Source organism: Mus musculus, chromosome 12 (assembly GCF_000001635.26).
Source record: "Mus musculus strain C57BL/6J chromosome 12, GRCm38.p6 C57BL/6J".
NCBI lineage: Eukaryota > Metazoa > Chordata > Mammalia > Rodentia > Muridae > Mus > Mus musculus.
Window position 1 is genome coordinate 106,397,751 of NC_000078.6, and position 10,693 is coordinate 106,408,443.

Below are 10,693 nucleotides of genomic sequence, written 5' to 3' on the forward strand. Positions count from 1 at the left end.
ACGCGCGCGGGGGTCTGGGGCTGCTGTCTCTAATAGGTTATCACAGGATAGAGTTTAAAATACCACTTGAGTCATAACCTCATCCACTTAGAGATCCAGAAAGGGTTCCCAGGGCTGATCAGGGACCTGATTTGCAAATTACTATAAATTAACGTAGTTATAGCTGGGACATGAATATACGCTTCGAAATGCTCATATCGCACATAATATATGCCGTGTCTTAAGATGATAATAGTGGTAATTTCTGAGATGACTTTTCCTCTAGCTGGCACCTTTCACCCCATGATCCCAAGCCCTTTACAAACACTAATTAATTACATTAATTTTATCATAAAGCTTGCTCATTACTGTACTTTTATTATAAGCTCTTGCCAGCTCAGATTTAATGCAACACCCTTATTGAAATTCTGTTCTTTGATATCGCTCCGATCTGCTCAGGTTCACGTGTGCCTTTATAGGTTTTTTTTTTTTTTAATTCCACAAAGACTACAATAAAAGCTGTTTTCCTTCATCGTGGGAGTGCATGAAAGATGCACTTGAGTGATGCTCAGACCAAGTGTCTTGACCCTCCCTAGGGCCACATGGCATGTTCAGGGTCAAGACAGTGCTATATGTGAAATAGCATCATCGATGAGCTAGGATACAGGGCTTTGTGGGCTATCTTTGTCTTCCAGGCTGCAGAGCTCTTGCCTATATAGGCCCTGGTGTTCTTATGCAAAGCCACTCACTGACAAGAATTCATTCAACCATGATTCGGGAGTGAGGGATGACAAGCTGGGGCAGCGTCATTACAGCCCCTGACTCACTACCAGGGAGGTGTTTTAGGTGAAGAAGGTGCCAAGACATATGCAGATGGGTGAGCACATGTGTCCATGACCAAGTTGCTCTGAGCACAGGTGTGGAACTGGGGGATACAGATACAAGAAGGGCTTCTGGGTACCTTCCTTGTCTAATGGCAAATACTGATCAGAGATGTAGGGCACTGGTCCCGTGCCTTCTTTCTTCACACCAGCTGTGTGGCAGGACCTCTGCTTCTTTCTCTCTGAAAGATGCAATGGCCATTTGGCTCTTGCTGTATCTGCTGGACTCTGAGGTGGTGGTATTACTGTTTTGTCACTGTGCATCATTGTGTGAGATGTTTGCTATCGGGAGGGGCGGGCAGAAGGGCACCCAGATCTTCCCTTCAATTTTGGTGCACCTTCCTGTCAGCGAATATTTATTTTTGAAAATAAACGTTTTAAAATTTGAGTTATCTGGTGAATCTGAGACCTGGAGCGGCCTCTCAGTGAATGATCAGTGACTGACGTGGCCTCCCTGTCAATAAGTATGGAGAAGCAAGGCTTCTCCGTCAGGCTGCAGGCACGTCGGACCATGCTTTCTCTCTCATCATTAACTTTTGGCTCGAGAGCGCGTGTTTGGAACACCAACTGCTTCACCTTTGAGAACAGACACAGTGTCCTCGGTGATGCTGGGCTCCAGCCCCAGCGGGCCTCACACGACAGGCATCCTTGCAGACTTGGAAAGATCCTCCCCTTTTGGTGTTTCTCAGCACAGGGCCAGAAGGGAGCTGAGTGCCATATGCTCACACATTCGATCCCAGAGCCGAATGGGAACAGAGACGCAGCCCAGCCACTGCTTTGGATAGAACAGACCCTGGACGTAATAAAGCGTGTGTTCGTATGTTTCACCACGTAAATAAAGCTGACTTGGGTAGGTGGCTTCAAACCCACAGCGAGCCGAAATCAAGTTGGCTGTGCTTGGTGCACAAAAAGTCAATGTGATCAGTCACGGCTGCCAGTCCTGTTTTCGGGAACTCAGGGTCCCATATGTATTACATATAATATGGGCATAACCCTATGGGATGTATCCCTTGACTCAGACCCAGAGAAGATAAAATCCCTCCTGACCATAACTTCATGTGATGGATTCTAGTCTGATAGCAGTGCTTTAGAGTATATATTCTTAGATTAATAAAAAATATCAACAGGTTTTTATTCCACCTAGGGGCTTAGACAGTTGACAGTGTTTGTTTCTTACCTACACAATGTCCTGGGTGGATGGTCAAGGGAATAGTCCCCTCTTTTGAATAAAGGCCTTCTGAGGGGGGCAAAGAAATGGAGAGGAAGCCCTGAGAGGACACACCCTTTCAGCCAGTATGGTGTGGATGGGGCACTCAGCCTTTCTGCTGTACAGGCACAAGCTTGAGCGTTCGTGGGGAAAGGGAGGGGTCTGGGGAGCAGCTTCCCAGCCATGTCTCCATGCTACAGAAGCAGGGTGTAGAACCTCGGCTTCCTGCCTCTCCTGTGGACATGCATTCCACCTGATGAAGAGTGGGAATGGGCGTTCAGCCTGCTCATGACACTTCACGTCTGTAAGCGGGATGGACAGAGCTGGCATGGCTTGTGTTGATTTGTCTCATTGATGGAACAAAGTGAGTGCTGAGAAAAGCCACTCGAGGAGGAGGAGGGTCTCCTGGTTCAAGGCTACAGTCTGCCCTGGTGAGGAAGACATGGCTGCAGGAGCCTGAGGCAGAAGGTCACACAGTATCTGCAGTCATCATCAGAGACAGAGGGATGCTGGCATTCAGCTTACCTTTCCCCTTTCCCTTCAGTCCAGAATTCCAGTCTATCGTCTGGTGCCATCCAGGTTTAGCGTGAGTCTTCCCACTTCAGTAAACCTAATTTAGCCAGTCCTTCACCGGTATTACTAAAGGTTTGTCTCCTAGGTGGCTCCAGGTCCTATCAAGTTGACCGACAGTCTTAACTGCCAGAACACTGAGCTCAGCCTGCCTGGATTTTTATTTTCCTTAAAGCTATTTTACAGACTTGTGACCTTGGAAGAAAGTTGCTCAACCTCTCTAAGCACCATATTGTCTTCTATAAACTATGAGAGAGGAATAAAAGCAGACACCCGTGGAGGTGTTGTAGGGGGACAATGCATGGAGACTCTGGAGAAAGCAGACAGGAAGCACTCACCAAGATGGCTTCTCCATGCTGTTGCCATCACTGCCATTATAAGGCTGTCTTCACACTGCCAGGTCTCCCAAACTGTCCTCTAGCCACATGCATAACCACTGAATTAAAACAGTTCTCTTACATTTAGTATGTGTTATGTGTGTGTGTGTATGTGTATACTTACATATATGTGTGTGTATTTATGTATGTGTGTATGTATGTGTATATGTGTAGATATCTGTATGTATATATGTGTGTGCATGCATGCAGACATATATGTGTATGTATTTTTGCATATTTGTGTATGTATATGTGTGTATGTATGTATGTAAGTATATGTGTGTGTATGTGTGTATGCATGTATGTTCATATGTATGCTGTGAATAGATATGTAGATATGGGTATGTACGTGTGTGTATGTATGTGTATGCGTGCATGTGTATATGTATGTGTGTGCAAATATAAGCATGTGTGTGTGTACATGCCCAGACATGCACATAGAGGTTGGAAGACAACTTTCAGGGGTGAGTTCTCATCTTCTGCCAAGTGGTTCACTGGGTTAGAACTCAGGTTGTCAGGCTTGGCTGCAAGTGGATCTACCCATGGAGCCACCCATCTTCCCTGGTTTTCCCTTCTTTGGGCTCTTCTTATCTTCTCTCCCCTTGGTGCCTCAAGCTTTCCTGCTTTTACCCACAATGCGAGTGTTATTGCAGACACTTCCCTGTAACTGTAGAGTAAGGGAGTGACAGGTCCTCTCCCCTCTGCTGAGATGTTTATAATGTGCATGCCTTGCAGAGGAGTGTCAGCCTCTCCAGAAAACAGCTCCCGTCTCCTAAAGAAAGCACATTTGACACCTGCTGATCTGGTGTCTGAATGTCCACAGCTTTATTAAATATGCATTAAAGAGCTCCCCTCATAAATTGTGTGCACTTGGCCACTCGGGTTATAATGCACTCGGCTAAATAACTTTTCTAGCTACACAGACAGCAATCAGGCCAACTTCAAGGTTGGCGAGAATAGTGTGTCAACCCTGCTTTCCTCCCTACATAGCTGTCTGATGGGCCATAGCACAGCAGATTCCAGCCTTACTCTTCCAGGTCTCTTGGTAGCTTGCTTTTCTAGGTTAAACTGTAGTCTATACCTCCCCTTTTGTGAGACCCATTCAGAGTAGCACATGAGGGTCTCGGGAGGGAACTGGGTTTGACTCAGTGTTGTTTCATCTGATACCATCAGATTTCTTGAACTCTCAAATAAATGTCTATCCATTCATCCATACATCCATACATCAGCCCACCTACCTACCTACCTCCTCATTTACCTACCCACTCATTCAAACACCAATACACACACACACACACACACACACACACACACACACACACACACACACACACACTCACTTACCTCCTGTCTGGACCCGGCCAAGTACAAGACACTGAGTTTATGTCAACAGTACCTAGCTTTACAGAGCAGATGTCCAAGTGAGTTAGCACACGAACACGCAACACATGAGTGTACGTCAGGGTCAGAGCCTGTGTCATTTCAGAGCAGGTATGTTAAGCCAAAGGCAGAGGAGGATAAAGATAATATCCTTTAAGGAGCACAGAAAAGATATTTCTGTGTTAGGAGAATAATATTTACAAAGGTTCTGTCCTGGAAAACAGCCTGCCCGCACCCACAGTGTGCATGCTCTCAGACAATAGGGGAAAACATATACTGTTGGATTGTGTCTATTTTTGTCTTGGCAGTTATCCAAAGACAAACCACTTTGTATTCTCCCTGCTTCCCTAAAATTGTGGGTCTTATGTATTTTTAAAGTGATAAAAGACCAGATATGCAAACTGGGATTCTTAATTCCCAAGATCAGGAATGGTGGGGGACCTTGAAATGAGGGCAGTGTCTGCTTCAGCCTACAGCTCAGGCCTGGCTTTAGAAAACAGGAAAGAATTGATGAATGAGGATATTTCAAGAAAAAGCAAAAAAACAAAAACAAAAACAAAAAAAAAACAAAAAAAAAAACCAAAACCAAAAACAAACAAAACAAAACAGAACAAAACCCCCCAAACAAACAGAAAAGACCCTTCATGAACTCAGGTTGACCCCCATGTGTCCTGAGAATGCGGTGTTCAGCCACATCTGGTTGTCTATTGGTGAAGGGTTCCTTTCTTTCAGTTGTATTATCAGTGTGGTGAGAGAGAAATGACTACGTATCTGTCCTGCAGACCACAGGCTCGGCCTGGCAGATCTGAGGTTTACCAGGGACAGTGAAGGAAGGTGGGCAGTGGGTTTATGGTAAACACCTGCTATTCTCTACATAGTCTACATTCACATTCCTAGGACCTGTGAACATGACTTCATTTTGAAATAGGACTGTTAGCAGATGTGCTTTTAAGTTAAGGATCCCAAGATGAGATCATAAACATGTGACCCAAGACAACACTTTGTCTAATGTAGTCCAGAAAAGTCAAATGCTGGACACTCTGTTAGACTGTGTATATGTGCCTTCATACAATAGCAAGGGCCCGTGTATGACACACAGAGAAAAACAGACATGAGGCAGTGTTCAGGTAGATCTAGAGACAGAGGTTGTAGTGATGTAGTCACAAGCCTAGGACTGTTGGAAACTCCTGGACTATGAAAAATGTAAAGTCCTAAATCCTTCCCTTGCCACTCAGACAGTCACTCTGCCACACTGGACTTCTTGCCATTAGAATCTCGGAAGAGACCACGTTGCTTTAAGCGGTAAGGTTGGCGTTACCTTCTGATAACGGCCCTAGAAAACACACATAGGGAAGACGGCCATCACGGGACCAGAAGAAATGGAAGGAGATGTCACCATGCAGCAATATGGAGTGGCCACATTTCCACTGTTGAACAGCACTGGTGGTCAGTAGCAATCATATCAGACAACATAGGTGGAGCATGTCCCAAAGGTCTCAATGTGAGACTGAAAGACAGACAAGAGAGACAGAAGAAACTTCTGGACTTCAAGAGCTGTAGACTCTTCCTCCTGGAGAAGTGCATGGAGCTTGGATTTCAAAGAGCTGGACCCCCAAGTTTCTGGAGATCCTCACAGTCAGCCAGGGTATGCTGCTGGATGCAAGGTGCTCCAATGAGGACCAAAAGTCAGACTTCCATGAAGACAGGACAGGGAAAGCTAGGCAGGAACCAAAGAAAATGAGTTCAGATAGAGCTGGGTCGATGGGTGCCAGTGATCGCTAGGTCCTTCTTTTATTTAATCTTGTCACAAGCAAGTGGGAAGATGGAAGTGTCCTATTTTGATGAAGAAATTGGGGCTCAGGAACATAAGGAGCTTTCCCAATATTATCCAGCGGGGTGTGTGTCTCTCTCTGTGTGTATATCTATGTGTGTCTGTGTCTGTGTGTATCTGTGTCTATGTGTCTGTGTGTATGTCTGTGTGTGTTTGTATGTGTGTGTATGTCTGTGTGTGTATGTTGGTGTTTGTATACATGTTTCTGTGTGTCTCTTTGTGTGTGAGTCTGTGTATATGTATGTGTATATGTGTGTCTGTATATATTTCTGTGTGTGTGAATCTGTGTGTCTGTGTGAGTTTGTGTGTGTGTGTCTATGTGTGTGGGTGTGATGTGTGTCTGTAGGAATGCATGCATGTGTGTTCATGAGTGTGTGGAAGTTAGATGTCACTGTTGAGTAGTATCCTCTACCACTCTCCACATTATTTTTCAAAGTTCTCGATGAACCCAGAACTTACCCTTTTGTCTAGATTGACTGTCTAGGAAGTCCCAGCAATCCTCCTGTCTCAGTCTTCCCAGAACTGGGGTTGTAGGTGTGTGCTACTGCACTCAGCTGTTCATGTGAGAGCTAGGGATTTGAACCCAGGTCCTCATGCTTGTGTGGTAAGCGCTTTACTGATTGAATCATCTAGAGCTCTCATCTAGATCTCCGGTGTGCCTGAACCCTCTGCCTATAGCACTTCTACCTTGTGTTGTGGCTCACATCGGGCATCTTGTTGACTATGCCTTTGTGAATACGTCACGCTCAGTGAGAGCGAGATCAGAGGTACACAAGGGAAAACTTTCCTCAGTGGAAGCAGATGTCAGGAAGTCAGGCTGTGGGTATTGAGGGTCCTTGAGCTGATTCTCTGGTGGTGAGGTCTCAGACAGCTGAAGGCATTCAGCGCGTGACCATGAGCATCCAGGGCAACACCCTCATTTCCCCAACAGGTGTCTCAGCATCCTCTGCCTCCTTCTCTCTGGTTGACCAGTTGGTTCCTCAATAAGCCACTTGCTGTCATTTATTACAGAACTGACCCACAGAAGCTAGAGCTGTCCACGGGGATAACACAGCAAGTTTGTCTTGAAGAAGCAAGATGCCAGGGCGTCCATTTTCTGATAAGAATCTGCAATTTGTGTTTATTTTATTTTCTGTTGATTAATTGCCATGTAATTTTTGGCAACCTTCCAAGCATCTCTTGCCAAAAAACTAGGCCAAATTGATATTCTCTAGGATGAGATATTCTGAAGGACTTTAGGATCGGTCCTGATGATTCTGCCAATGGACCTGTTACACACGGAATGACAGTGACTTTGTGCTTCTTGTGGGGGCAAAGAAAAGAAGCCTTGGGTTCACATTCTTCCAGGGAAATAAAAACAGACGAATTGTACATGAGTTGCTCTGCTGTCTAGTGAGTGGATCTTATGTAAGGAGGACCCTGTGGAACTGGAGGGCAGCCTTAGAATTCCACTTCTCCTCCTACTTGGACCCAATTTAGACACTGAAAGGCGAGGAACCAGTCAAAATGGAGGCTGTTGGTAGAACACTGTTGAGTTAGTTGAATGAGGTTTGGAATAGGCAGAGTTTAATATTCTCTTTCTACCGATTAACTCCCTGATGAGCTTCTGAGATTCGCTCCTGCAAACATCACCTTCCTAGTATTTTTAGTTTGGTTTCTGTTGCCGTTGGCCATAATCATGAGAAGCCAGGATAGGAATTCAAGGTGGAAAATAAGGCAGAGATCATGGAGGATGCTGTTCAGGAGCTGGCTTCTAGACCCAAGTTCAACTGCTTTTCTTTTACAACCTAGGCCCAGTTGCCTAAGGATGAGTGGTGGTTTAAATGAGAATGGCCCCCATAGGCTCATAGATTGTAATAGTTGGTCAACCAGGGACTGGCAGTATTTAAAAGGATTAGGAGTTGTGGCCTTGTTGGAGGAAGTATGCCACTAGGGGGAGAGAGGGAGTGGTTCCAGATTTTGAAAAACCCATTCCAAGCCTAGAGACTCTCTCCTCCTATGGTCTGTGGCTGTGAATGTAGAACTCGCAGCTACCATGTTTCCCACGTGTTTACCATTCTCCTGCCACGCTGACGATGTACTAAATCTCTGAAACTGTAAGCCTGCCCCAATCAAATGCTCTGCTTTATAAGAGTACCTGTGGTAATGATGTCTCTTCCTAGCAATGAAACATTTACTAAGACAGGATAAGCCACTCACGGTAGTCTGCGACTCCTTATATCAACTAGTAATCAAGAAAAAGATACATAGACGTGCCTGCAGCCCAATCTGATTGAGACAGTTCCTCAAATGAGGTTTCTTCAGGTTCTATAAAGTTACCCACAAGACGAGTCATTACACTGCTAAAAGTCCTTTATCTGTCCCTTTTGTCATCACCATACCTAAAACCTTCTAAGGATATAGAGCAATGGCTTACCAACCTGTGGGTCATGACCCCTTTGTCAAATCTCTATTTCCAAAAATATTTACATTATGATCCATAGCAGTAGCAAAATTACAGTTATGAGATAGCAATGAAAATAATTTTTATAGCTGGGGGTTACCACAACATGAGGAACTGTATTAAAGGGTCACAGCATTAGGAAGGGTGAAAACTATTGGTTAAAAAAAAAAAGATCAACAACCCTGAGATTCCACTTCACACCAGTCAGAATGGCTAAGATCAAAAATTCAGGTGACAGAAGATGCTGGCGTGGATGTGGAGAAAGAGGAACACTCCTCCATTGTTGGTGAGATTGCAGGCTTGTACAACCACTCTGGAAATCAGTCTGGCGGTTCCTCAGAAAATTGGACATAATACTACCGGAGGATCCAGCAATACTTCTCCTGGGCATATATCCAGAAGATGCCCCAACTGGTAAGAAGGACACATGCTCCACTATCTTCATAGCAGCCTTATTTATAATAGCCAGAAGCTGGAAAGAACCCAGATGCCCCTCAACAGAGGAATGGATACAGAAAATGTGGTACATCTACACAATGGAGTACTACTCAGCTATTAAAAAGAATGAATTTATGAAATTCCTAGCCAAATGGATGGACCTGGAGGGCATCATCCTGAGCAAGGTAACACATTCACAAAGGAACTCACACAATATGTACTCACTGATAAGTGGATATTAGCCCAAAACCTAGGATACCCAAGATATAAGATACAATTTGCTAAACACATGAAACTCAAGAAAAATGAAGACTGAAGTGTGGACACTATGCCCCTCCTTAGAAGTGGGAACAAAACACCCATGGAAGGAGTTACAGAGACAGAGTTTGGAGCTGAGATGAAAGGATGGACCATGTAGAGACTGCCATATCCAGGGATCCACCCCATAATCAGCATCCAAACGCTGACACCATTGCATACACTAGCAAGATTTTATTGAAAGGACCCAGATGTAGCTGTCTCTTGTGAGACTATGCTGGGGCCTAGCAAACACAGAAGTGGATGCTCACAGTCAGCTAATGGATGGATCACAGGGCTCCCAATGGAGGAGCTAGAGAAAGTACCCAAGGAGCTAAAGGGATCTGCAACCCTATAGGTGAAACAACATTATGAACTAACCAGTACCCCAGAGCTCTTGACTCTAGCTGCATATGTATCAAAAGATGGCCTAGCCGGCCATCACTGGAAAGAGAGGCCCATTGGACTTGCAAATTTTATATGCCCCAGTACAGGGGAACGCCAGGGCCAAAAAGGGGGAGTGGGTGGGTAGGGGAGTGGAGGTATGGGGGACTTTTGGTATAGCATTGGAAATGTAAATGAGCTAAATACCTAATAAAAAATGAAAAAAAAAAAAGATCTATTGGTCGGGCAGTGGTGGCAGGCACCTTTAATCACAGCACTTGGGAGGCAGAGGCAAGCAGATTTTTTAGTTCAAGGCCAGCCTGGTCTACAGAGTGATTTCCAGGACAGCCAGGGCTACACAGAGAAACTGTTTCAAAAAAACAAACAAACAAACAAAAAAAAGCAAAAATCAAACAAACAAGAAAAGATCTATCATGATGAGGAAAGTATTTAATAAAATTAATGAGTTCTAATTTCTGATGGTATTAATTACTAATGGTGGATCAAGCAAGTGTCTTCTCTTCGTTGCCTTCGTGTCCTCAGTAAAGCTGGAAGCCTGGCACCTGCTGCTCAGAGTGGCACAGTGTGGTACAGACCTAAAGGCTGGGGAGATGCCACGTGGGATCATGCCACTGTGGCTGGGACCTTGGTTTGACTTTGATGCTCAGCTCCTAACAGGCTTTCTAAGCTTGCTTGCCCTGGTCCTTCCTTTGCTTGGGGAACTACCTGTGTATGGACTGGGGCCTGGGTAGTCACAGCAGGCTTGAGGAGACAGCGTGATGTTCACTGAACACCAGCTTGTGCCTCACACTGTGAAAGATTTCCTTTGCCTTGTACTCTCATTAGAACCATCCAGGCTCCTGTGGTAGGGACTGTCCCCAACTGTATAGAACCCTCTGAAGCCCT

The 10,693-nt window shown here is 45.0% G+C and overlaps 1 long non-coding RNA gene across 1 annotated transcript in view; it reads left to right on the plus strand.

The window, feature by feature from the left end:
- Window positions 1–10,691: 10,691 nt before the first annotated feature.
- Window positions 10,692–10,693, plus strand: part of Gm32830 — a 4,292-nt gene continuing 4,290 nt past the window's right edge. The window contains exon 1 of the long non-coding RNA XR_381897.2: window positions 10,692–10,693. This exon is cut by the window's right edge and continues 64 nt beyond it. This is a non-coding gene — a long non-coding RNA (predicted gene, 32830).